Source organism: Macaca nemestrina, chromosome 9 (genome assembly GCF_043159975.1).
Source record: "Macaca nemestrina isolate mMacNem1 chromosome 9, mMacNem.hap1, whole genome shotgun sequence".
NCBI classification, from domain to species: Eukaryota; Metazoa; Chordata; class Mammalia; order Primates; family Cercopithecidae; genus Macaca; species Macaca nemestrina.
The window spans coordinates 144,075,661-144,102,905 of NC_092133.1; the positions used below are offsets into that span (position 1 = coordinate 144,075,661).

The 27,245-nt window shown below is 42.7% G+C and overlaps 1 protein-coding gene across 8 annotated transcripts in view; it reads right to left on the reverse strand.

Annotated features, from left to right (window-relative positions):
* Positions 1-4,380, reverse strand: part of LOC105490820 (zinc finger MYND-type containing 11) — a 117,242-nt gene extending 112,862 nt beyond the window's left edge. For 4 of the 8 annotated variants that reach the window (XM_011756759.3, XM_024795755.2, XM_011756748.3 and 1 more), the window contains exon 1: positions 3,473-3,574. The gene's annotated coding sequence lies outside the window, so the exon portion shown is untranslated. Of the gene's footprint in view, positions 1-2,612; positions 2,632-3,472; positions 3,575-3,728; positions 3,754-4,139 lie in introns of those variants that run through there. The other 4 variants (XM_011756745.3, XM_011756744.3, XM_011756747.3 and 1 more) reach the window with 4 other exon arrangements.
* Between the last annotated feature and the right edge of the window lie 22,865 nt (positions 4,381-27,245).

Sequence of the window (27,245 nt, forward strand, 5' to 3'; positions counted from 1 at the left end):
CAGCACTTTGGGAGGCCAAGGCAGGCGGATCACTTGAGGCCAGTAGTTTAAGATTCGCATGGTGAAATAGAAAAATTAGCCAGGCATAGTGGCGGGCACCTGTAATCCCAGCTACTCAGGAAGCTGAGGCAGGAGAATCACTTGAACCCAGGAGGCAGAGGTTGCAGTGAGCCGAGACTGTGCCTCTGTACTCCAGCCTGGGCGACAGAGCGAGAGTGTCTCAACAAAAGGAAAAAAAAGAAAAAAGAAAATTCAGTGTTAAATCCAATTTAAGGTTTTCAAACAGTGAAAAGTTTTAACTATCATAAGGCTAACTCTTTTTTCTCTTTTTTTTCCTCCATGTAGAATTCAACTGAAGGACAAGAAAGTTACCGAAAATCTGACACCAGCAGGTTAGGGCTTTAAGTAAGCAAGTTACAGCAGCATTTGATACTTTTATTGCAAGTATTAAAATTCTTAGGTCCAAGTAGTGTCTCAATTAAGGTATGCCAAAGGGTATGAATGCCTCTATTATACACCACTGTAACAACCCTAAGAAGAAAAAACTGGGAGGGTTACCAAAGGATGAAGGACGAGAGTCCAGATAAACATATGTCATTCATTGAAACATGCATGACATCCATTCAAAATGCCAACAGGGCCGGGTGCAGTGGCTCACATCTGTAATCCCAGCACTTTGGGAGGCCAAGGCAGGTGGATCATTTGAGGCCAGGAGTTTTGAGACCTGGCCAACATGGCAAACCACCCCCAACCCTGATCCCTACTAAAAATACTAAAAATTATCCAGGTGTGGCGGCACACGCCTGTAGTCCGAGCTACTCAGGCTGAGGCATGAGAACTGATTGAGCCTGGGAGGCGGGGGTTGTAGTGAGCCGAGATCGCGCCACTGCACTCCAGACTGGGCAACAGAGCAAGACTCTGTCTCAAAAAAACAAAAAAACACCAACAGAATGGTATTCAGTATGAATGAAAGAACTAAATTTTAACATTGTAATTGATTTATTTTTGTGAAGCTGGAAGCTTGTACATGTACATTTATTTAAACACCTCACAAACGGTAATTGCAAAAATAAATTGTCCAATTTAGAGACTGTAAAAGGAAGATTTGGTTTTCATATGAGCAATCTCTATGGGGAAAAAGCACCATGTGAAATACAGAAATCCTTTAAGTCACAGAGCTAAGCAAGACAAATATTTTGATTCTGTCATAATCACATCCCATATCCTCTATCTTTGATTCTCTAGCCTGGTCATCTTATAAAGATGAGTCAACCAAAAATAACAACTATAATGTAACCTGTGCCACTTAGTCAAAGACAAGGCAAATTAAATGCCTCTACTTTCATATTTTTTTCCTGCATGTAAAAATGAGACATTCAGAAAAACTACAAAGATGACCCTGCCTACCAGCTTTCTAAGTACAACCAACACTATCTCCCTGATAACACCCAACCATTAATTAAAATCAATAACCTCAAAAATCTGAAAACGTTGTGCACACCGTAATTACTAAGCTAAAATTACTATATTTCTCGGTTTAGAGGAAAACAAGTAAACATTTACTTTCTGCTTTTGAACAAACAGATTAAATTATTTTAAAGAATGCTCTTGCCTCCATATGACTCAGCTTACTGTAGGATGCAGAACACCTAAGTGAGGCAGACCAAGGGTTCTAGACCTCCCTAAAAACCCAACCTGCACCACTCCCTCCTACCAGCAGGGCCCTGAATGGGCCACCTGGGTATCTCCTCCAGGCTCACAGACATTCATGACACCAGATACCATGTACACACCGTATATGACCCAGGGTACTACATACCCTGGATAAGACAGTGGGTACTGTGTACACAGTACATATGACACTCGGTACTAGGCACACACTGCATCTGACACTGGGTACAGCTTCTGTGACAAGGATAGTGCATGCATGATGCATATGACATTGGGTACTATATATGCATGGCATATGACATTGGGTACTACCTACACACCATATATAACACCAGGTAATGTATGCATACTGTATATGCCACCATATATATACACAAAACATAGGTAACACCAGATAGTGTATATACACTGTATATGACACCAGATACTATATACCTAATGTATATGACATTGAATACTGCACACACACCTCATATGGCAGCACGGTACCCTGCACATACTGCACAGAATACCGGAACTGCGTAAGGGCTGTATATGACACTGGGTGCTGCACATACAGTGTGAAAGGATACTATGTACACACCATATATGACCCCAAGTACTGTGTGCACACAGTATATGACACCTGATACTATTCACACAGCATATATGACACCAGGTACTACATACACACTGTATGTGACACCAGGTAAATATATTCAATACTATCCAGATACTATACACACTCGGATATGACACGGAGTACCACACACACACCTCATATGGCAGCAGGGTACCATGCACATACTGCACAAAATACCGGGGACTGAGTGCACAGCCTAAGTGAGGAAGATACCATGTACACACCGTGTATGATACCTGGTACGACACCGGGTACTTGGAGCACACTGCATATGACACAGAGTACACACCATATACGATCCCCGGTACTGCGTACCCACCGCATAGGACACCGCACAGCACAACGCGCCCTGGTACACACGAATAAAACAGGTACGGCGGTCACTCTGCAAAAGACATCAGGCACGGCGCACACATCGCCAGCTCCTCCTCCTCCCGGCTCGGGAGAAAAGCGCGAGGGGAGACTGCAAGTGAAAGTCCGGGTCCCGGCGCCCCCCCTCGTCCCAGCCGCGTCCTCAGCAGCTTCTCCCCGGAGCTCTGGGTGGGAGGAGGGCGGCGGACCCCGCAGGACTGTCCCGGAGGTCCGCGAGGACCTGTTGAGGCGGCGGCGCCGCTGCCGGGGTCGCTCACAGCCCCGGGGGACCGACGAATCTCCGCCCCGGGCCTCGGGGCCAGCCCTGCCCGCCGCTCCCGGGCTAGCACACGACATGCCGCGCGACAAACCCTTCCTCTCCGCCCGCCACACGCCCGGGGCCGCGTTCCCCGCCGGCCCCGACTGCGCACGGGCCCAGGAGGCCTGACCGAAAGAGGGGCATGGGGCCCGGCGGGCGGTGCTCACGCGACTCCGCGGCTTCCCGGCCCGAGCAGGCCCCGCGCGGTCCTCCGGGGCCTCATCCCGGGGCCTCCTCCGCGGCCGCCCAAGGCGAGGGGGCGCGGGCCCGCAGCCTCCGCAGGCCCCGCCGCCGCCCTCGCAGGCCCCGCCGGCCCGGCCCGCCATCCACAAAGCTCCCCGGCAGCTCGGAGCCCTTCGCGAGCGGGCGAGCGACCATCAGCACCCGCTAGTGCCGCCGCCGCCCCAGAGGCCGCGGCCAGGCAGGCTCCACCGCGCGGGCCGCGCCATCTCCACGGACGCCCCCGCCCGCCCCGCCGCCCCGCCGCCCCGCCGCCGAGCTTTCCCCACCATTATGCTCCGGCTCCTCCACCGCCGCCGCCGCCGCGCCCGGCCCTCCCCTCCGGTGCCGCCTCCTTCCCGCCGCCCGGCGCCTCTCGGGCCTGAGCCGGCGACGGGCGCGGGGGGCGGGGGGGACGCTCAGGCCGCCTCCTCCTCCTCCCTGCCGGCCTCCTCCCTCCTCCCCGGCTCCCCCCGCCCGGACCCCGCCGCCGGCTCCGCGCGAAGGGCTCCGGGCTCGAGGGGCGCCATGTTTGTAATACTCCACCTCAGAGAACGCCGCGGTCGCGCCAGAGCGAGGGAGGCCAGGCGGCCGGGGCGCCGCGTGCGGGGTGAGGGCCGGGAGGGCCCCGCCGCCCGCACTTAGTCGCGTCTCCCCCGGGGGCCGCGGGCCTGCGGGGCCGGAGCGGGCGGCTGGAAGTTGGGCGCCGCCGCCCGGGAAAGTTGGGTCCCCGCGAGGCCGCGGCAGCCGCTCACATGGCGATGCTGCGCGGGGCGGCCGCTCGGCCCCACCGGCCCCTCGGCCCGCCGGCCCTCGGAGTTTATTGTGTCGGGTCGAGGCGCCCCGCGGCCGGGCCGCGCACTGGGGGCTCTAGCGGCTGGCGCCGGACTTGCGCGCTGCCGGCCCGGCTTGCGGCCGCCTCCCGCCCGGGGCCGGAGCCGTGCACGCGGCTCCTACCTTCCCCACGTCCTGTCCTCGGCGCTTCTATCCGAAATTTGTTGGAGCATATTCCTCTGTCTCCACACATGCACTCCGTATCCACACACACGTGAAGGCTACGTACGTGCAGGCGCGCTGGAGCCGGGAGCGGGCGCCGAGGCCGGGGCGCGAGGGGGCATTGTCAGGCGCCGCGGCAGCTCAGCCCCGGGTGGACCTGGTGCCTGCCCCGGGCTCGCGGGGTCCGGAACGACGAAGTCTGAGAAGTACGAGTGCTTCCCTTAACGACATTGTTCGGGTAGTCTGAACAGCCTTTTACTCCTGTCGTCAAAAAGAGTGGTATACGCTAAGTTCCTCGTTCCATCTCTGCGCAAACAGGACTGCGAAAAGAACAGGACCACCCATCAGCAGCCCTGCAAGAACACTGCAGATTTGCGCGAGAAGTAGGTTATCTTCTATGGAGAGGAATTCTAGACCTAATCAGAGACGATCCCTTCAAACTGTGGTTTAAGAAAGGTTCGGAGATAAGCGTATTTTGATAGTGTTCACCTGTCTTCCCGAAGGACCTTTCGCCACTGGGAGTCGGGGAACACCTGTCAGTCAGAGGGCTCTCCTCTGAAATTCGGTGAGTACAGGACAGCAAGGTGTTTTCAGGGAGACCACATTCTCGTAACTCTTAGTACAGTATAGTGTTATAATTGTTCTGGTTTATTATTAGTGTTGTTAATCTCTCATTGTGCCTCACAAATTAAACTTTATTATAGGCAGGTATGTGTAGGAGAAAACGTAATGTAAGTAAGGTTCAGCACTACCCCGGGTTTCGGGTGTCTCTTGGGCGTCTTGACACGTGTCCCCACCTGAAAAATCATTAGGAAGAGACCGTTGTAGGAATTTGGGGATTCTGATAAAATATATCAATCTGCTTTTACAACTGATTTCTAAGATTGTTCGAATTTAGAAATGGGTGGTACTTGAATAGGTCTGTGATATACACTAGTCGAATAAACACAATCTTTACAGCCCTCATTCTGATACATCCCAGAGAGTTTTTGGTTATCTCAAAGAACATCACAGAATAATTTTAATTCATTTTAAGAATGAATATATATCGTTAAAATTTAGTAGAGGGATTAAAACGTGTCAGAAGAAAAGCAAGCCATGCCTGGTTTGAATGTTGGACCGGGAATTCCAACAATGAAGAGCTTTCAGTGAGTCACCTTTTTAAAAAGTCTGTTACTTCATCTGTAAAATAGAGGACTGCATAGTTCTGTGTGTTTTACAGAAGGCACTCGAGTAAGACAACATCGTATCAATAAAAAGAAGCTTACCTTTTAGGAAAGAAGTGGCTGCATAACTCCACATTTTTCTCCAGTTATACTTTGTAGGCATCATTTCAAATTTTATACCGCGATACCATCTCTCATTCAACCTAATGTAAGTTAGATAACTTACCCTGATTTTCCTATTGGTTTTGCCTAGAATTTAACCCTTGGCTCTATTTTCCAAGTAAGGTGGTATTTATCCACTAAGATGAATATGAATATCCCTCCCCACATAAAATGCAAAAGCCATGGATAATTTACAAAAGAAGGAATAAAACTATTAATAAATACTGACAACTATTCAAATTCACTAGTAATGACACATTCAAACAATGTAACATTGCTTCATAAGACAGAATTCGTTTCCAGTGATAATGCTACTGAGAGTTAGCAAAATGAACACTTATATACACTGCTGGCAGAAACTTGGGTTGATCTTAACTCTCTTGAAATGCATACCAAGAGGCCATTAAAAGTTTAATTTGTTTCATTTGCCCCTCAACTGAATGCATGTGTGTGTGTGGGTCTGGGGGCCAACGGTTGGAGGTTTGGAGGAAGCCCGGAAGACCAGTAACTAATTGCTGTGCTAGTATCTTACGTGGCGAAGCTATACTCTTTATGGAATGAATACAGACAGATTTTTACTTCTTAATTCTCCTTTTTGGATTGGTGAGTTTCAAAGTGGGTGCCAGTGAGCCCTGGGGCTTCTCAGAGCTGTCAGGGAGCTGTCTCTGCAGGACCAAGATGTGGGAATACCCCTCCCACCCCCAATCAGAGCAGCACTGCTCTATTTTCTAGAATGAGTGTCCAGATCAGATTTCCTTACCTGGCTATTGGTACAGTATGGTGTGTGAAAGGTAATAATTGCTCAAACTCATTTGACATGAGTTAGGGTTTAGTCTCATTATTTATTTTGTTAAATATTATCAGGAAATACTGTGGAAGAAAATGTTAACTGTAACTGTAATAAAGTGTGGACTGCTGCAGATGGCTGTGAGTGTAAACGTCACAGCACCTTTATTGGCCCATTGCCTCCAGAGCCACTTCCTGATGTGGGGCAGCCCTCAAAAATGTGTGCCTAGTGAGTGTCATCTCTTACACATGCTACAGCCCCCCATCCTCAGACCTCCAACAAAGCAAGAGGATGAGAAACATTCAGTAAAAGATGCTGAAGTGAGCAGTCATGATCTAGCCACTCCACAAGGTTAGTTCGTACTGCAAAGGGAGACTTTCTCAGAGACCTATATATATAATATACATATATACACATATGTATACATATACATACACACACACACACACATATATATTTTGAGCAGCAGCAAGATTTATTGTGAAGAGCGAAAGAATGAAGCTTCCACAGCGTGGAAGGGGACTCGAGCGGGTTGCCCTAATAAAATATTTTCTAAGACTATACAATATTCTTTGATTTCATTCCATGCCTTTCTGACTTCTGATTACAGTTTTCCATAGTCTTTAGGATTAGATATTGATGTTCTGAATATGATTGTGGTTTCTCCTTATCTTCTTCTCTATTAGATTAACGTTCTGGCATATAAGTTAGTATATAACAAGTTTATTAATGTTGCTTAAGGATTTCCAGTCACCTGTGGATGCTTTTAAAAATCATGTTTTTGAAACTAGAAAGTTGTGGTCCGAACTCTGTAACAGCAGTTACCATTCATTGCTGTTGCCACCCTCTGTGGCTCAGACTAAAGCTGGTACTATCCGCATTTTAATTTTAAAAAAATTTCAGCCAGGAGTAATGGCTCACATCTATAACCCCAACACTTTGGGAGGCCGAGGCGGGAGGCACTTGAGTCCAGGAGTTCAAGAACAGCCTGGGCAACATAACGAGGCCCCATCTCTACAAAATTTAAAAAAAGAAAAAATAGCTGGATGTGGTGGCTCACTCCTGTAGTCCTAGCTACTTGAGAAGCTGAGAGAGGAGGATCGCTTGAGCACAAGAGGTCAGGGCTGCAGTGAGCTGTGACTGCACCACTGTACTCCAGCCTGGACGACAGAGCAAGACGGTCTCCAAAAGAAGAGAAAAAGAAACTCTCAGTATAGGAAATCCATTTCCATTGAAAGCCATGATTCTTCCAATACTTAAGTGGCAACTTTTTACTACACAGCAACCGAGGAGGTGAGCTGACAGTGCTTGCCAGGCCTAGTTCCAGTGCCTGTGGGCCTTGAAACCCAGGCTCCAGGCATCTCTTCAGGGCTCCAAAACTGGCTTCTGAAATTCAGTTCCCCACTTCTGTCCATGAATGTACACTATTTATTAGAAGTAGGTCCTCCCACACCCAGATTAATATGCTTCAGAACATTTAAAGAAAAGTATGATCCTGTCTTTTCAAGGGCAATTCATCACACAAGATGAAAAAGGGATGTTTGTGTATGTGTGTGCCTTCTTTCCTTCAAAATTGTCATTCTAACCTTTTCCCTGTCTCCCTTTTCCCTGCTTTCCTTTTTTTGAGATTGGGCTCACTCTGTCACCCAGGCTGGAGTGCAGTGGCACCATCTTAGCTCACTGTAACGTCCTCTTCTGGGCTCAAGCGATCCTCCCACTTCAGCCTCCCGAGTAGCTGGGACCACAGGCGCATGCCACCACGCCCAGCTAATTTTTTGTATTTTTGGTAGAGATGGGGTTTCGCCATGTTGCTCACGCTGGTCTCGAACTCCTGAGCTCAAGTGATCTGCCCATCTTGGCCTCCAAAGTGCTGGAATTACAGGAACGAGCCACCGTGCCTGGCCCCGTCTCTCTTCTGTAGCATGATGTAGAAGAATATGCACTAGTGCACCTGAGTCCAAATTCCAACTTACTGTGAGACATTGAAGTGATTTCACTTTTTTGAACCTTGGTTTCCCTGTTTTTCAGGAGTATGATTTTCTAACATCAGATTGCTTGGATTAGAGTCCTAACTCCACCATTCTCTAGCTGTTGACCTTGGATAAGTTATTTACCAATTTATATCTCATTTTCCTCATCTGTAAAATGGGAATAATACAATTATATGATTTCATAGTGGTCGTTGAGAGGATTAAATGAGAAAATGCATGTAAAATGATAATACTACCTGATTGGAATAACTGTTCGGTATTAGTATCTATAATTATTATTATCTGTAAAATGGTAATGATGAATATTAAATGGGCCAAATATTGTGAAATGCCTGACACAAAAGGAGCTCCCCTTCTACCACGTCCTGGAGTCCAGCACACAGGACAACAAAGTGAAGACATCTAAGGACACACAAATGTGCGTGATTGATCACAGGTGCATCTCCAACTCCTCATTGGTCCCCACAGATCCACAGCCCGACCCAGGCTGGATCCTGGGGATTTCCTCCTGGCTTTTGATCTTTAGCTCCAGATGAATTACCGTTATCTGGAACAGAAGAAACAATTGCAGCCTGTGTTGACTCTTTTAGGTTGTTTGTTTGTTGTTTGTTTTTCAGAACTGCAGTTCCAGCAGCCACTTCCCCAGACTCTGCTTCTGACTAGTTATGTAACTTTTGGCACGTAGCAACCTCTCCCAGCTTCAGTTCCCTTCTCTGTAAATGATGGAAGTTTACAATTCGCACAAGGTTCCCATTAGTACTAAAATTCTATGAATTCCAATGCTATACCGGCCTCTGTTCCTGGAAATCCTGTTGTTTCTGCTCTGTCCTTCAAAAGCTCTCTTATCAGATACACTTTCTGGTCCTGTTTCTCTTTATCTCTGGCTTCCTTTCTTCCCCACTGCACTTAATAATGCTTGGCCTCTCTGCAGGCACTATCATACCGGTGCTTCCCTGTAGAAAACTTCTTCCCCTGGGATGGAAGCCAGGACTGTTTAAGAGACTAATTCTTGGATTCACAATATACAGAGGCATGGGAATAATCGCTGTAGTATCTTAAGAAGTTGTTCTCTTCTTCTTTATTTAAACATTTAAAGTACCAGAAAATGCACACTTGCATGTTTATATACTTCCTCCAACCTTTTGTCAGGGATACCTTTCCAACATCTTTTCACTTTTTAGGAATGACAAAATTTAGTCATAGGCTCCACTGTCAGCTTGTGGAGAGTTTCATGCAGTGAACTTACATTAAAACAAAAGGCACCTGCACTTGGCCATCATTACTGAGGTCTATACACACATGTCAATGATCATGTCTGAACACAGAGCTGTGAACATGCCTTTTCAATGTTAAATTTTACAGAAATTCCCTTCTCATTGCCACCTATTTGTGGCAATGGCAAATGAGAATTTGTGCAGGAATTTTTTTAGTTTCTTTTTTGGGACGAAGTCTCGCTCTGCCGCCAGGCTGGAGTGCAGTGGGGCAATCTCAGCTCACTGCAACCTCCACCTCCTGGGTTCAAGCAATTCTGCTGCCTCAGCCTCCCGAGCAGCTGGGACTACAGGCGCACACCACCACGCCCAGCGAGTTTTTGTGTTTTTAGTAGAGATAGGGTTTCATCATGTTGACCAGGTCGGTCTCTATCTTTTGAACTCATGATCTGCCCGCCTTGGCCTCCCAAAGTGCTGGGATTACAGGCGTGAGCCACCACACCTGGCCTTTTAGTTTCTTTAAAACCCAGTACTGTGGTATATAGCATTTAAGATTTTCATTCTCTTTCTTCAGCTTTCTCACAGTTGTGATTACTCATGTTCCCATACAAACTAATGTTTAAGAAATCATCACAATATTTACCATTGATGCCTTTGGAATTTTACATTGTTCTAAAGGATTCTCCCTTTTGTTAGTTTTCAGAAAAGCTTTCTTTAGGTTTGAATAATTGGCATAAAATTAAAACTGATGTTATCTTCATGTATGTTTTAGGTTTTTAATACGAATAAAGCTGAGAGAAGTTGTAGAAAGGCTGATGGGATAGGAACATTTAAATAAATAAACATTTATAAATACTTATAAATAAATAGTTCATAGGAAACTGTCTTCTAGAAGTAGTAAAGTATAAAACGTCCATTTGTATTCTTCTATTATTTAAAGGAAACTATGTCTCAATAAATTGTCTGGTGATAAATCCCTTAAATACCTAAAGAAAAATATAGTAAACACATTACATCTCCCAGGGGAAATGGTAGAAAGTAAATATCTAGGAGAACAATAAAATGAAATGTAAATAATTACAGTGCCAAATTATATTTTCTACAAAATATTAAAATTCAAAAATATTTCCTATGTTATTTGGCCATTGTCTCTGCATTTACAGTTTGATTGGTTTATTTTGCTTATGTGCAGTATTGAGATAAAGTCAAAGAAAAGTTGGAGGCCAGGCATGGTGGTGCGCACCTGTGGTCCCAGCTACTCTGGAGGCTGAGGCAGGAGGATTGCTCAAGCACAGGGGTTCGAGGCTGCAGTGAGCCCTGATTGTGCCACTGCACTCCAGCCTGGGCAACAGAGCAAGACCTGGTCTCAAAAAACAAACCTCCCCCCAAAAACAGAAGAAGAAGAAATGAAAGCTTCAGAGAGCACAACTTCCTTTTTTCTTTTAATGTAACTGCGCTGAGAATTTCAAGCACAGGAAGTTCTGCATCCTCAACTACCATGCGTAGAAAGCAAAACATAGAAAGCAATGCGTTTCTTTCCGCTTCCTCGGCCTCCTCCTTGCATCGGTCAGTCCGCAGTCCCTCTTCTCCATGAAGCCTGGTGGTAATTTTCCACACACTGTTATTCAGGGGCTGATTGTCCTTTCTTATTTGTATTCATTTCTTTTTTTTAACACCTATTTTGAAAATTCATACAGAATATAGGCAAAGAAGCTAAAAGAAAGTGAAACTCGGAACTTTTTTTTTTTTTTTTTTTTTAAGACGGAGTCTCGCTCTGTGGCCCAGGCTGGAGTGCAGTGGCCGGATCTCAGCTCACTGCAAGCTCCGCCCCCCGGGTTCCCGCCGTTCTCCTGCCTCAGCCTCCCGAGCAGCTGGGGCCACAGGCGCCGCCACCGCGCCTGGCTAGTTTTTTTGTATTTTTTTAGTAGAGACGGGGTTTCCCCGTGTTAGCCAGGATGGTCTCGATCTCCTGACCTCGTGATCCGCCCATCTCGGCCTCCCAAAGTGCTGGGATTACAGGCGTGAGCCACCGCGCCCAGCGAGAACATTTTTAATTTTTTATTAGTAATTGCATTTTTTAAAAAGGACAGTTGCTGGAAGAGAAGGTAATTGAATATAGATTACAACAAGATTTAGGGACAATTATAGAATTTCTTATATATTTACTAATGAATGCTAATTATCCTTTATGTAAATGGCATATTATGCCAGCAAGATTTGTGTGTTTGTGTATATATATATACACACACACACACGCGATAGCGTGACAGCTAAATAAATTGTGATTTATTCCTATGATAGGATTTATGTAACTTATTAAAGAAGTTGTTTATAAAGGTCTTTTTAAATGTGAAGTGCAAAACTAGGATTAGGATAGACGTTAAAGAAAAGGATCATATACTGTAAAAATAAACGTGTATGTTAGTAGAAAAAGACCACAAAGTGATATGAAAAATATTAACTATATTAATCTCTGGAAAACAAAAGTATTTGTGTTTGACATTTTCTTTTTTGCATTTTTATTTTCTTGTGTCATATTCATTTTTCAATTATTAAAAAATGTTCTAGAAATTGTGAACCAAATGTATTTGAGACAGGTCTCAATCAATTTAGAAAGTTTGTTTTGCTGAGGTTGAGGACGTGCCATGGCACAGCCTCAGGAGGTGCTGACATGTGCCCACGGTGGTCAGGACACAACTTGGTTTCATACGTTTTAGGGAGGCAGGAGACATCAGTCAGTCCAGGTGAGATGTCCATTGCTTGGGTCTGGAAAGGCAGGACAACTCAAGCAGGGGCTTCCTTGCTTCCTCTTGTCACAGATAAGAGACAAACGGTTGTATTCTTTTGAGTGTTTGATCAGCCTTTTGCTGATATACACACTTTATACGTGAGACGGGGGTAGACAGATTGTCACTTATGCCTTACTCCGGCTCAGCAACTCTGCATTTACATAAATGATAAGGCAGAGGAAGCAATCAGATATGTATTTGTCTCAGGTGAGCAGAAGGATGACTGAGTTCTGTCCTTTGTCCCACACCTGTGAAAATAAGCTATCAATTTACCTTGCCAGGGTAAAATTCAACAGAATGGTTTTAGGGTAAAGATCTTGAGTCCCCCCAAGGAATTTCCTTGTGAGCAAAATTGTCATAAGGTATACAGCTTTTTTTATTTTTATTTTTATTTTTATTTTTATCTTTGTGGCTATCTTATTTGGGAATAAAATGGAAAGCAGGTTTGTCTGACACGGTTCCCCAAATTGACTTTTACCTTTGGCTTAGTGATTTTGGGGTCCTGATACTTATTTTCCTTTCACAAAGTGAAATGTTGGATTTTAGCAGACTTGCTGTGCAACTTTAAGTGGTATTTGTTTAGCAAGCAACTAAATGCAAAAGTACCATGCAATGCAGGTAGCAGAACATTATTTCATTTATTTATTTATTCTGAGACAGAGTCTCACTCTGTTGCCCAGGCTGGAGTGCAGAGGCGTGATCTCAGCTCACTGCAAACTCTGCCTCCTGGGTTCAAGCAATTCTCATGCCTCAGCCCCCTGAGTAGCTGCCATTACAAGCATACGCCACCACACCTGGCTAATTTTTATATTTTTAGTAGAGGCAGGGTGTCGCCATGTTGACCAGGCTGGTCTTGAACTACTGACCTCAAGTGATCCACCCACCTCGGCCTCATAAAATGCTGAGTTTACACTCAGGTGTGCTGGGCCACCGCACCTGGCCCAGAAAATTTATTTTTAATTAAATATTATATTCCTATGGATACATTTATTCTGTTAAATGAAGAACAACTCTATCGTTCATAGTAATATCAAATTGAAGCCATTTTTATAGGTCAAAGAAATTGGATACTGGCATTTTCATATGGTTCAACCTCATAGCATTGGTTTTAGCATTCTCTGACTGGGATTTTGGAAAAATAAAAGCAAAAGTGAAGCCAGACATAAGTGTGTTCAGTAGGAAAATGGTAATCCAATAGACTAAGTGGGAGTCCAATCAGAAGAAATGCTCATGATAGCATTTCATGTAGGTTTCCCCTCAAACTCAATCAACTTCCAGAAGTCAGTTGTATTAGTGCACCCTCACACTGCTGTCAAGAACTATTGAGACTGGGGAGTCTATGAAGAAAAGAGGTCCAACTGACTCACAGTTCAGCAGGCTTAACTAGAAGCATGGCTGGGAGGCCTTGGGAAACTTACAATCCTGGCAGAAGGACAAAAGGGAAGCCAGCACTTTCCCGTGGCGGCAGAAGGGAGAGAGCCAAGGGGGAAGTGCCATATACTTTTAAACCATCGGATCTCAGGAGAACTCACATCACAAGAACAGCAAGGGGGGAAATCCACCCCCACGATCCCAGTGTCTCCCACTAGGCCCCTCCCCTGACACGTGGGGATTAAAACTTGATATGAGATTTGGGTGGGGAAACGGAGCCAAACCATACCATCAGTTCAATATTTTACATTAAGAGTTAGGCCGGGCGCGGTGGCTCAAGCCTGTAATCCCAGCACTTTGGGAGGCTGAGACGGGCGGATCACGAGGTCAGGAGATCGAGACCATCCTGGCTAACATGGTGAAACCCCATCTCTACTAAAAAATACAAAAAACTAGCCCGGCGAGGTGGCGGGCGTCTGTGGTCCCAGCTACTCGGGAGGCTGAGGCAGGAGAATGGCGTAAACCCGGGCGGCGGAGCTTGCAGTGAGCTGAGATCCGGCCACTGCACTCCAGCCTGGGCGACAGAGCGAGACTCCGTCTCAAAAAAAAAAAAAGAGTTACAGTGATGTTGAACTCATATTCCTCATGGGATTAAAAACTCTATATATGATGATGAGAAGTTGTAGTTAGAAAATTAATTTCTTCTATAAATTTATCTTTGATTATTAGATCCCTTGCACAATAAGGACCTGTATTCATTAAACTAAAATAAAATATTCTGAGAACCATATGGTGTGACTAAGCTTTTACCGTTCCAGCTCATTTAATCCTTACCAACTGATAACTCTAGTACCCACATTTTACTCATGAGGAAACTGAGAATTAGAAAGATAAAATATCTTGCCTAGGTTCCCAGCTGACAAGTAACCTATCCCAGGCTTGAGTCCAAGATTACCGACAGATCTGAAGTCTGGACTTTTAATTACTATTCCTGTTCAAGTCTGTCATTTCAGATGTGTTACCCAATTAGGAGCACATGTTTTAAAGACTGTACTTGTAATGCCACACACAGAAAATCTCCTTGCCTAGTATTAAAAATTTATATTTTGTCCATCAGAGCAACGATTTAGAAAATTTTAGAAAGAAGCACGCACTAAACCAAGGCTTTTAGATATGTGAAAAATTCTAAAACGAGCAAAAAATAAATCCAAAATATTATATTCAGATGAGTCACTCAAAGTGAAAAAAAAAAAAATCTTCCCTTTGGCCACCTAGTGTTTAAGAGTATAGAATTCACAGCTAGGCCCATCGTGGTTATTATGTCTATTAATTATTCCAAGAGATCCAATTACTCAGATTCTTTTATGGCAAGACTTGGTAGATGAGGACAGATAAAGAGAAGGAATTCAAAAGTATGATCAGATGTGAGACTTACAACTACTATATTGTTTTAATTATAATTTTTTTTTGAGATGAAGTCTCTCTCTGTTGCCCCAACTGGAGTGCAGTGGCGTGATCTTGGTTCACTGCAACCTCCACCTCCCAAGCTCAAGTGATTCTCATGCTGTTGTCCCCCAAATAGCAGGGATCACAGGTGTGAGCCACCACACCCAGCTAATTTTTGTATTTTTTTGGTAGAAATGGGTTTTTGCCATGTTGGCCAGGCTGGTCTCAAACTCCCGACCTCAAGTGATCTGCCCTCCTCAGTCTCCCAAAGTACTGGGGCTACAGGCATGAGCCACTGCGCCTTGCCTATAATTCTTTATCAAAGCATTTGCGTTAAAATTCAGCTTGTATATGCTTTTATGTTATAATCTGAATTGAAATATTTTTATTATTGTTAATGTTACAACATGACATTAATTTTTGTTAGTATGTGACTGTGTGCCATAGCCAATTTCCATGCTAGAGAATTTGAGTCTACATAGTTTTCCAATTGCTTATGTGACATTGTATACATAATGTAAAAATTTGTTAAATGTGAAAATAAAAGCAACAAAATATGCTAACTTTAAAATGAAAGGTAAAGTCAGAAGCAATTTAGTATACTTGTATCATGCATCACCAAGCTAAGAAAATTCATTAAAATCATTTTTTACCTATTAAACTCAACTTACTAAATTTATTTTTAGATATTGACATAAGTGTGTTGTTCCTATATCATAGAAAAGAATGAAGAGAGTCTTCCTTCAATATGTGGATTTTACAGAATATTTTGGAACCGTAGGTTCATTTGTCCTTCCTTCCTTCCTTCCTTCCTTTCTTCCTTCCTTCCTGCCTGCCTGCCTGCCTGCCTGCCTTCCTTCCTTCCTTCCTGCCTGCCTTCCTTCCTTCCTTCCTTCCTTCCTTCCTTCCTTCCTTCCTTCCTTCTTCCTTCTTCCTTCCTTCCCTCCATGTCTCCTTTACCTCATACAAATATATTCCGTCTTCCTCTCTGTGGAGTTCATCCTCCCTTTAAACTTTATTAGCTAGAGCACTGTGATCGTCCCATAATCTGGATTCTTAAAATACTAAAAGTCAAAACCATATACTCTAGCAATTGACATCATGCGTAATAGAGATGAAAGAGGTCTCCAAACATTCATTGGTCTAGAATTCTGCCTTTTGCCTCTTGGAAGGATGGAAGGAAACTGGGTTTTTGATAACACCACTGAGTCTGAAATGTCCATCCCAGGAGTTGGATGTAAACTGAAGCTGGACAGATGTCAATCATTTTTTATGTATTTAGGAGTTTAGAACTGACAGGTCTTGTTGGATAAAATTGGGGAATGAAGGAAGTGAAGAAGTTAAATATAGCTCCCAAATTTTTGGACTGAGTAACTAAAAGAATAGTGTGATTTTTGGAAATGGAGAATATTTGGGGAGGAACAGGTTTTAGAGCAGAATCAGGAATTCTGTTCCTAATGTTAACTTTGAGTTATGCTCAAGACATACAAGAAGAAATAACAGATAAGCAGATGGGTACAGATACAGTAGTCAGGAGCTTAAGAGAAAGGTAAAGACTGGGGACATGCATTTGGGAATCATCAACATTTAGTTGTTACTTAAGATCATTGGACTAGATGGGGCTGTCTTTAGAGATTATAGATGGGGAAAAGAAAGACACCCAAATAAAAGCCCTGTTAGATCCCTACATAGACTGGAAAGACTCCGCGAAGAAGAACAAGAAGCTGGCTTGTACTGGGTCCAGTGGCTTATGCCTATAATTCCAGTACTTTGGGAGGCTGAAGTGGGAGGATTGCTTGATCCTGGGAGTCTGAGGCTGCACTGAGCCATAATCGTGCCATTGCACTCCAGCCTGGGTGACAGGGTGAGCCCCTGTTTCAAGCATAAATATAAACCCAAAAAGTTGACTTGTGAAGGAGGAGGAAAACTAGTTCAGTGTGGTGTCGTCAAGAAGTGAGAAATGAAAATGTCTTGATCATAGAGCATAATCTGATACTTTAAAACTTGCTGAGAGGTCAAATAATGAAAGCAGATGGGACCTTTTGAGAATATTGGTGACCTTCATATGAGCAATTTCTCTGTTGGAATGAGGTGAAGCCATGTTGGTGTTCAATTACTGATTACTTTCCATACTTCAGAAAAGAAATTTGAGAAAAAGTTTCATGTTTGAGAATGGTCTTTGTCAACAAAGAGACCAGGTTACAGAGAAACATCTTGGTAAAGGGGACTCAGAACTCTGTTCCTGATCCTTAAGTTAAGATTTTATTATTTTGCAGATAGAACCTTAGTCAAGTGAAAGTAACATCCCATTTATTTTATCATTATTTTTAATATCCAATTTTGTTTTATGCTTGTATCTGTCCCCTCTATTAATATGAACAATGAAAAGTAATATCATTTTCTGTCCACTACAGTACAATTAAGACAGTGGTGACAACATATATATTGAGTAATATGTATTATTTATTCACAGAAACATTGTATCTAAATGTTAATATAACATTAAGGTATCAACACTGATATATTTATATTTATATATATTATATATATAAATTGTATATTTCTATATTATATATATAAATTGTATATTTTTATATATTATATATCAATTATATATTTATATATATTATATATAAATTATATATTTATATATATTATATAAATTATATATTTATATATATTATATATAAATTATATATTTATATTCATAAATTTATTTTAAAATATTTAGGGGGAAATGGGCTTTATTTTTCACAGTCCTAAATATTATCAAGCACATAGGAGAATCCCAGGGGTGGTGAGAATGCCAATGTGTGCTCAAATAGACTTTCAAATATAATATCTGAGTTTGACTTTCACTCACTCACCTAGATGATTGTAATTCAAATGACCATTCGGCACCCACCGTGCCACTTTATCATTTGTCCTGGGGGAAGGGACATCTTCTATATGATATGATGATGTGTGTATGTATGTGCATGTGCAGGTACCAAATAAGTACTAGCATTCAGGGGTTTTGTGGTACCCATAAGTGCTCAGTAAATGTGTTCATTTGAAAATAAAATAAATAGAATTAGATTTTACTATTAATATTTAAAATTCCATTTCTTACTAAAGTAACTAAGCTCGTTAGTTGGAACCACCTTTATGGAACATAGAAAAAACTGGGATTCCTTTGTATTAAATTCCACATCACTATGTAATTAAAACAAAAGCAAAGTCTTAACATGAAATCAAAGATTAAGTGGTAGCATATTTGACACTTGTGTTTTTAAATGTCAAAAGCCCAGATACAGCAACATGTGCAAAAGTATAATTTTTTACCTTGTTTAAATTAATTAAAAACACATCATAAATGATCTTTTTCCTATCTTGGTTTTACTCCTCTATAAAATGAACGCTCAGCAGGGATTGCCAGTTCTTTGCCTTGTTGAAAATGAGGAAGGAGTCTTCGGTGTTCATTGTTTCTTACCTTAATAAACATCATCTCCTAGTTACATTTTCCCTCCTGCAAAGAAGCCATTGACATGTTTATAAGACACAGGGCAACATTTCTGCTGAACTGAAAACGTGCCTAAGGGAATAGTTTTCCAGACGCTCTCATCCTGGTGTTTTCCTTCTGGATTATAAGACACAGGGGCCACATTTCTGCTGAACTGAAAACGTGCCTGAGGGGATAGTTTTCCAGATGCTCTCACCCTGGTGTTTTTCCTTCTGGATTCCTGATTGAAGTTCTTAATACAGTTGGTAAACTCCTCCTATGTCTCAATGAAAACTAACATATAAATAAAATGCACGTGCCTAGTAACATAAGTACTTACAAATACTTGTCCGCTGCTTTAGTGACTCTAAACTCAAAGATAGGGCCTCAATTCAAATTATATAGTAGAATGTCATCAACATTAAAGATGTATTTCAGTGTGTTAAATCGACCTAAATGATAACAGTAGTTTTCAGGAGATGTGTCAGTGTAGAGTGTGGAATGCTATTTATTGTCTTCTTGCAAGCACTGACAGAAGGGCTGGAAGTGCGCCCACACCCCCTCATGTTTCAACCGATTGGTAGTGATCCTTCATGAAGGATTTTTCTTGTGTTCTGTTACTTGTAATATCCTGTCTTAGAGACTTTATTCCAAACTTAATGTTAAATTTAAGTAGGATAAAATGTAAGAAAAATAATTTAATAATGTTGTATTTCATAATTGGAATCGAGATAAAAAGAGATTTCCTCTCAACTTTTAGAGTTTACCTTCCTTTGGAATTACTCTTTCATTTCTTTGCAGTGACATTCGAAATCAATAACATTGTTATCTTTCAAAGGCTTACATCATGGAATTTCTTTGTCCCCAGACATGGCTGCAGATAGGAAAACAAGAAAACAGTGTGTGTTTTTAATTTATTTATTTTAATTTATTACTTTCCAGTGTTTGAAGTAAATTCTTAAGTTAGCAAGCCACTTGTATTTCTGATTTTTCTGTTTGCTGGAGTTTTTACTGAATGGTCTTATATTCATGGATTTTAGGATAACAATGTCAACAGTTTAGGACTATTTAGTTACTGAACAGCTAGGGCAACAGCTTGAGAGGGTGGAGAGAGCTGGAAAAGTAGGTTTTTGTGGACACTAGCCAGGACTTTAAGCATGAATAAAAGGTTTGGCATAACACATAGGAATGGGAGTCTATACAATCGTTTGCCCTTTCAGTTCTCAACTGTATATTATCTGACTTTATTATTATTAACAACAATTGCTACCTTTCATGTGTCAACCTACAAAGTCCACTGTGATCTTGGAGAGAAACTGATAGGAAAGCAGAAAGCCTTTTTAGAATTTAGGTCATATAGTTAAATTCCAAAAGTTTACCTAGGTACTAAAATTTCTGGAATATAAATGTTTAGAATGTGCATGTTATTCATTTACGATTTTGTCAAAACAAGACTGAGATTTAATAGATGATTTCTTTTCTTTTTTTGCTCTCTCATTCTCTTCCAGCTGTTTTCCTTTAGGACAAGATGTGAAATGCCCAGAAGGAGTGGTTTTGTGAGGGGCTTCCAACAGGGTGGGCAGGGGGTGGAGAGAGTGTGGCAGAGGCAAAACGCATGGTGCCCGTGACCCTGCTGTGCCCAGGGTAAGCAGGACCAAAGCCCATTCTGGGCACCACTCCCAGGGAAGCCTGCTCTCTGCAGAGGACCCTTCTCACTCACCAGGTTTCCCATTAAAGCCTAAGTAAGAAAATTAGCACATTTACATGAAACAGAATTCCATTGCATCTTTCATGTAAAATGGGAGTAAGGAGAAAAATATTTTTTCTTTTTTTTTTTTTTTTGAGACGGAGTCTGGCTCTGTGGCCCAGGCTGGAGTGCAGTGGCGGGATCTCAGCTCACTGCAAGCTCCGCCTCCCGGGTTCCCGCCATTCTCCTGCCTCAGCCTCCCGAGTAGCTGAGACTACAGGCGCCGCCACCTCGCCCGGCTAGTTTTTTGTATTTTTTTAGTAGAGACGGGGTTTCACCGAGTTAGCCAGGATGGTCTCGATCTCCTGACCTCGTGATCCGCCCGTCTCGGCCTCCCAAAGTGCTGGGATTACAGGCTTGAGCCACCGCGCCCGGCCTGAAAAATATTTTTTCTTACAGACTATCTTCCCGTTTATCTTTTCCTCATTGTAACAAAGACACTGCTTATGCATGTAAATCCACTTTTATGACTGCAGCTTGTTAAAGTCCTTGTAATTATGCTGTAGTTGTAAAAACCTGGCAGAATCTGCCCCAGAATGAGACTAGTATCTGGCTCCACAGACACTGTTATTTGCTTTGGCCGCCCTGCTTCCAGTCCTCCCATTCAGACCTAGATTCTCAGCGTCAATCAGAATGACCACCACATCACCGTGGAGGAGGGGCGTTCCACTGAGAACATGTGGCCACTCCCAGCTCCAGGCAAGGAGGAGCTTTCTCCATGGCAAAAGCCACCTTTTCATCTTTTGGACTTGAAGGTATCTAACAAAAATAACATCCACACTCAGAGATGAGGTAAATGTCTGTTAATTTGTATGTAACAAGGCAAAGTATTGGTAATTTTTAAAGTTAGTTCCAAAGTTTAAAAGAATGTAATAGGTTTTTAGGAATCATTTTAAAAGTACTTTAAAAGAGTATAATCCTTCTTTTATGTGATCATTGACATTACTGTAATATTTTATCACTCGTTTCTTTCCTTGGAGAATGCAGAATTTCAATCATTTTTGATGGAAAAAAGAATAGTAATTGGTCTTAGCACTCAAATAAAATGGTATCAGCATGACACATTACAGACATTTTAAATTTCAATGTACAAAGATAATTACAGATTTAAAAATAAAATAACATTTTTCTATAAAATAATAATTCTAATAACTGAACTTAAAATACTTAGATTGGAATAGCATGCCCAATGAAGTCTTAAAACTAATAGAAAGCTTATGCTGCATGTTTTGCTCTTTCAGAAAGATAGGTGGGCATGGAGGCTCACACCTGTAATCCCAGCACTTTGGGAGGCCAAGGCGGGTGGATCACCTGACATCAAGAGTTCGAGACCAGCCTGGCCAACATGGTGAAACCCCATCTTTACTGAAAACACAAAAATTAGCCAGGCGTGGTGGCACACACCTGTAGTCCCAGCTACTGGGGAGGCTGAGGCAGGAGAATCACTTGAACCCTGGAGGCGGAGGTTGCAGTGAGCTGAGATTGTGCCACTGCACTCCAGCCTGGGTGACAGAACAAGACTCCATAAAAAAAAAGAAAAAAAAGACAAAAGAAAGACAGGAAGGAAGGAAGGAAGGAAGGAAGGAAGGAAGGAAGGAAGGAAGGAAGGAAGGAAAAGTACCCATCCCTATATGTACACACATAACCCTGGTTCAGTCAAGAAACATTGTTACTTATGCCATCTCTATAGACAAAGGTGATATACACTCCACTGGCTATGAAATACATAAATATCTTTGTTTTTCCAGATAATTTTTTTTTGAGACGAGTGTCACTGTGTCGCCCAGGCTAGGGTGCAGTGGTGCGATCTTGGCTCATTGCAACCTCTGCCTCGTAGGTTCAAGCAATTCTCCTGCATCAGCTCCCCAAGTAGCTGGGATTACAGGCACCCGCCACCACGCCCGGTAATTTTTGTATTTTTAGTAGAAATGGGTTTTCACCATCTTGGCCAGGCTGGTCTCGAACTCCTGACCTCAGGTTATCCACCTACCTTGGCCTCCCAAAGTGCTGGGATTACAGGCATGAGCCACTGTGCCCAGCCTCCAGGGACTATTTCTAAACGCTTGACAATGTAATGACACAAAATAAAAATATATTCCCATATTTGAACTGACTCGATTTGAAAAAAGAATTTTTACATGTCTTTATCAGAAGACATAAAAGAAGCTGCTGCCTTTTACGAGGTATTTATGATGACGAGTTGCCTGCCACTTCATCATCCTTGTCAGAGGATTTTCTTCCTTCCTTTTGTAAGATGTTGGTGGATTGCAACCCTTTTAGTGGCGTGCACAGCTTAGATTCCACATCGGGCCGGTGAGGCCTCTCTTTCCACGCAAGGATCCTGAATACAGGTGCAGGGATCTCTACAACTCCTGCTCTTGGCAGGCATTTCCTACAAGGATGCAATGTATCCCAAAGAAGAATCAGAAAGCTTTACTCTGCCAATATATATTCTTGTTCAAAAAATGTCTTTTAGGAGGAATGTGGCTGTCATGCGTGCATTTGTCGCATATGTTGATGTACATGTGTAAAGAAAGAATGCGTAAAGAAAGAATTGCTATTAAAGGAGAGTTTAGCAGATCTGCTTACATCTGGAAATAGACTGAATAATGGGTGAATCAAAGACTAAGGAGTAAAGCCTCTGCCTATATTGAGAATTCATTAGGAGTTTTCTTTCCCAGAAGGCACCATCTCCACGTGCTGTAAGGAATTCTCTCTTTTGATTCCCTGTGGGTCCTGGTTACATGGGTTTCTATTGCAACAGTCAAACCTCCTTGTGTATGCAGCCTAGATTTTTATGCCTGGCTGGAGGGACTAATAACCCCACAGCCAACGCAGCCTGCTGTGTGGTTGCTGGGAGAGTGAATTAACTATGCCTGTTTTGATTTTGAATGAATACACCCCCAGCAAGCCATGTGGCCAAAATAGTTTCTTAGGTGTCAAGATTACCACATTTATAGAACTGGTAGCACACTCTCACCAGCACCCTGTGAACCTATGGAGCTAGGTTTGGCTTACCAAAAAATGCACCAGTACAAGAACGGAACTCATAACAGTTTTGCCTGCATGTCTTTCTTATTTCCGATCTAATTTCCTTTCAACCATTCCTTCATTATCTTTATCTATCTTTCCAAAGAAGGAAAAGATGTAAGGACATGTCAACATGCCTTTACGTTATTCTGTTCCTACCACATCTCTGGGAAAATTAGACCAATTAGTTTATTCAAATTGTCCACATCAGGAAGTTAAGAATCAGTAAAACCAGCTGATGTAGAGTTTTGTGCTTGGTATATTTCTTATGAGCAAATCGTTTGCCTGAAGCTTTTCTTCAGCGGGTGGCCTTCCCTGATTTTCTCCAGTAGAAATGAGTATATTGCCTGAACAAATCTGCGGCCAGTTTATGTTTAGGCACGTGGTCAGGGATGAGTGTGTGGTTTCTGTTCACTTCCTGGAGTGAGAATTCCAGCACTGCAGATCATGAGAACACTGAGGAGTCAGTCCACTCAGGTGTGAGCTGAGGTCACCTAGACTGTGGCGAGTGGATTCCAACTTGGTCTGTGACCCATCACAGCAGTCACAGCTTTCTCTTTGAGTTGCGGTATGTATATCCAGAGATCTGTAAACATGTCCTAGAAGAAGAAAACAACTTTGAATTCAACCTCTTTCAAGGCAATACACTTTTATCCAATTAGTTAGTCCACAACTATTGAGGAAAATTAAATGGCATAACTAAAATTCCTAAAGTACCAATTCTGGTAAAGAATTACTCTAGGCTGTGTGCAGTTGCTCACACCTGTAATCCCAGCACTTTGGGAGGCCAAGGCAGGCAGAGTACTTGAGCCCAGGACTTCAAGACCAGTCTGGGCAACATGGTGAAGCCCCATCTCTACTAAAAATACAAAAATTATCCGGGTGTGGTGGCACACACCTGTAGTCCCAGCTACTCGGGAGGCTGAGGCACAAGAATTGCTTGAACACTGGGAGCAGAGGTTGCAGTGAGCCGAGATTGCACCACTGCAGTCCAGCCTGGGCGACAGAGCAAGACTCTATCTCAAAAAAAAAAAAAAAAAAAAAAGGCTCTAGTAAGTTTCCCCTGTTGCCAGATGCTAATTTTTTTCATGACTGTATGGAGATGAGGAGTGCGGGGTAGATTTCTTAAGCTAAGAGGGACACACATATATATATATACACATGTCTACATATATATGCTCAATATATATGGTACTGATTATATCAATTTAAACAAGAAAATTAGTAACTTGTATGTAGAGAACTGCTGATTTCCAGTGGGGATTGAAAGGATCAAATCTTATATTTTTATTAAGAGCAAAAGGGTTGGAAATCTAATTTCTTCTTTATTTTCCTTTTTCTTCTTCACCAAGAAAATGAGGTTTTATTTATTTATTGTTATATTCGCCTGTTTTGTTCTTTCGCTTCTTACAGCCAGTTGGCAGCTGTGGTTCTGAACCCTTTCTGTGCTGTTGAATCTTTTTGAGAGATGAAGTGACACCAGTCAGAGCATGTATCAATAACTACAGACATCACTTAGATTTGCCTTCCCACAATTTCAGTTACATCTAAAAAATATACTGATATGGTTTGGTTCTGTGTCCCCACCCAAATCTCATGTCTAATTGTAATCTCCAGTGTCGGGAGAGGGACTTGGTGGGAGGTGATTGGATCATGGGGGTGGATCTCCCTCTTGCTGTTCTCTTGATAGTGAGTGAGTTCTCACGAGATCTGGTTGTTTAAGAGTGTGTAGCACTTTCTCCTTTGCTCTCTTCCTCCTGTTCCACCGTGGTAAGACATGCTTGCCTCCCCTTCACCTTCTACCGTGATTGTAAGTTTCCTGAGACCACCTATCCGTGTTTCCTGTAGAGCCTCCAGAACTGTGAGCCAATTCCACCTCTTCATAAACTACCTAATCTCAGGTAATTCTTTATAGTAGTAGTGAGGACTAATACACATACCTATACACACAGACATGTACGCAAACACAAGTGCTTAGGGGAATTTTAAATAAATGTATTTTGGCTGAGCACAGTGGCTCACGCCTGTAATCCCAGCACTTTGAAAGGTTGAGGTGGGTGGATCACTTGAGGTCACGAGTTCAGGGTCAGCTTGGCCAACAGGGTGAAACCCCGTCTCTACTAAAAATACAAAAATTGGCCAGACGTGGTGGTGGGTACCTGTAATCCCAACTACTCGGGAGACTGAGGCGGGAGAATTGCTTGAACCCGAGAGGTGGAGCTTGCAGTGAGCCGAGATCGTGCCACTGCACTCAAGCCTGGGCGATAGAGTCTCAAAAATAATAAATAAATAAATAAATAAATAAACATATTTGCATACTTTTTAATTCAAGGAGTAATATCGTAACAAAAATACACACCCATGGTTTATCTGGCAGCATCAGGAAAATAAGTGCAGCCTTCTGGCCCATGTTGAAATCATTTGCCATAAAAATCATTGAATATTATATATCAGTTACTTTAAAATAGGTGATTTTTCTCTCTGTTCTGGCTATGTTTTAGCCCAAACACATTTGCCTCCTTTCGGTCCTGAAGTTTTTAACTGAAACATGTTTTCCCTCTTTTCCAAAATTGTTGTGCCGATCTGGAACGGCACCGTAGCCTTTTAAAGACTGACACTTTGTCTGCCATACAGACGTCTTTGAAGACTCATAAAGCTTATTGACACCTGTTGTTAGAAGAGTCCATTGATACTTAAGAGAATGCTAGAATGTTAAAGTAACCTTCTCCCAATTCGTCAAGGGCATATTTTTCTGTAATAACTAGATTCACTATGCCTTCATACTGAAGGATTCGTTATTTGAAACAACTTAATACCACATCTGTTGAAATCTTGTTGGGCTACATCTCTACGTGAAAGTGAGGCATCATTCAATCAATCCTGATAGCTCATCACGGGACAAGCAGCATTTCAAACTCTGTAAGAGAGAAAACCTTTCATCTATTTCTTCCCATTATGAGATGACACTGGTAAAAAGAAAGAATGGCTGCACATTGAGGAAATATGGCCATTGAGCTCATCTCCCTTCCCCTACACTCCTCATCGACCTAGCTTCTCTTTTTCTGGAGGCTTCTCCTTAGAGCAACAATGCCCAGGAGAACTCTCTGAGATAATGGGAATGTCCTGTATCTGTACCATCCAATAGAGTAGCCACTGGTCACACAGATCTGTTTAGCACTTGACAGAAAGGCCAGTGCAATGGATGGACTGTATTTTTTATTTCATCTAATTTAAATATTAGTGACCACTGGCTACCATATCGGGTAGTGTGACCTTATAGTTATTTGCATCTGGCTGGTTAAAGAAACATCTGCTCTTCTCACACCTAATTTTTATAAGATGCTAAATCTTCTCCTACAACAAAGAATAATCTGAGCAGTTATTACAATATTACAAATTTTATATTTAATCATTCTGTAGTTTAACAATTTGATGGAGATTTAAGAACTTTAAAACTTATTCTTGGCTGGGCGCAGTGGCTCACACCTGTAATCCTAGCACTTTGGGATGCCAGGCAGGTGGATCATCTGAGGTCAGGAGTTCAAGACCAGCCTGGCCAGCATGGTGAAACCCTGTCTACTAAAAATACAAAAATTAGCCGGGCGTGGAGGCAGGTCCTTGTAATCTCAGCTACTCAGGAGGCTGAGGCAGGAGAATGACTTGAACTCAGGAGGTAGAGTTTGCAGTGAGCCGAGATTGAGCCATTGCACTACAGCCTGGGCAACAAGCACGAAACTCCGTTTTTGTTTGTTTGTTTGTTTGTTTGTTTGTTTGTTTTGAGTTATTCTTATGCCTAAGCATGATTATAAGAAATTCTTAGGGCAGGAGCAGTGGCTCACACCTGTAATCCCAGCACTTTGGGAGGCCGAGGCGGGCAGATCACTTA